This window comes from Buceros rhinoceros, unplaced genomic scaffold, assembly GCF_000710305.1.
Source record: "Buceros rhinoceros silvestris isolate BGI_N320 unplaced genomic scaffold, ASM71030v1 scaffold19724, whole genome shotgun sequence".
In the NCBI taxonomy this organism is placed as follows: Eukaryota; Metazoa; Chordata; class Aves; order Bucerotiformes; family Bucerotidae; genus Buceros; species Buceros rhinoceros.
In genome coordinates this window covers 2,091-3,209 of record NW_010406712.1, presented here as the reverse complement: position 1 = coordinate 3,209, position 1,119 = coordinate 2,091, and the positions used below count along the sequence as shown (strand labels likewise).

At 52.2% G+C, this 1,119-nt stretch overlaps 1 protein-coding gene across 1 annotated transcript in view; it reads right to left on the bottom strand.

Moving 5' to 3' along the window:
- CEP41 (centrosomal protein 41kDa) overlaps positions 1–1,119 on the bottom strand; it is a gene marked incomplete at its 5' end in the record, with an annotated part of 8,025 nt that overhangs the window by 5,548 nt on the left and 1,358 nt on the right. The gene's annotated exons all lie outside the window — the stretch shown is intronic.

The window sequence follows — 1,119 nt, the reverse complement described above, 5'->3', positions numbered from 1 at the left end:
GGAAATATCAGTCCTGCACTGGCAGGGAAAGGTGAAGACGATGAAGAAAATTCCTCCGGTGTCAGGCACTGCAGCTGCAACCCAGTCCTGCGCACGGCTCCAGGCCACGCTCTACCCCATCAAAGTGCTCTCACAAAATAAAATCATTCCTCCTTTCTCCTCCTCCTCCTCCTCACGAGGCTCCACCTCTGAAATCACAGATTTCATTAAAAAATAGAAATCCTTTGTGTTCTTCTAACAGTTTTAGTAACAACTGGAGGATATTCCAGCCCAGTTTCTCTCCAGCTAAGAGGGTACCAACGGAGACCAGGACCTGCGGCAAATCCAGCCACTTAAGCAAGCCTAAATCCTTTAAACCATCTGCTGAACGCTCCGTTAGCTCAAGCAAGGGAAGATGGGGAGAAGGGGGAAGGGCTCCAGCCCACAGGCCCCACGAAAAATTACCACAAAATGAGCTCATGGAAACCCTCGAGCAAGCAGAGTCCCCAGATTCAACTCCCTGCCCTACATCACTCGCATCAGGCTGCAAAGTGAGGGGCTACTCACTACTCCCCAACTTGCCTTAGGAAGGAGGAGCCCATCCAAAACACCCCAGTGCACACTCCAGCTGCCAAACCACGGCTCCCAAGTACCAACTGCGCACAAACTAGATTTCAGAACAGCAGTTCACTTGAAAACTACCCCTGTGGCTGCTGCAAACCCACCTGGTTTCAAGGCTCAAGCTCCGCTTGCTAAAGCCTCCCTTTAACTCGGGAGTAACAGCAACAACTGTCTTTTACACAGCCTGTTTCATCTGCCTGACACCAATCCCATGTGTTGCCCACGTCCGCATGACTGAAGCTCCCCAGCCGTGGACAAAAAGAGCATGTGAAGAGCGAGAAGTAACCCTAATTTAGACGGAGAACTAGAATGTGAAGTGCTGGACGTGCTGGCACAGCGGAACCGTTGTCACAGCGCTCACACAAAGCGGCGGCTGGATGGTTTCCCCCCGCCTCAAACAAGGATGATTTACCCCAGAACAAGCCTGTCTGACCTAGATCTTGCCTTTACCACCCCAAACCGTTTCCATCCACGAGCACAAGCACAAGGCTCCCAGCGGTTACCCGACGGCTCGGCAGA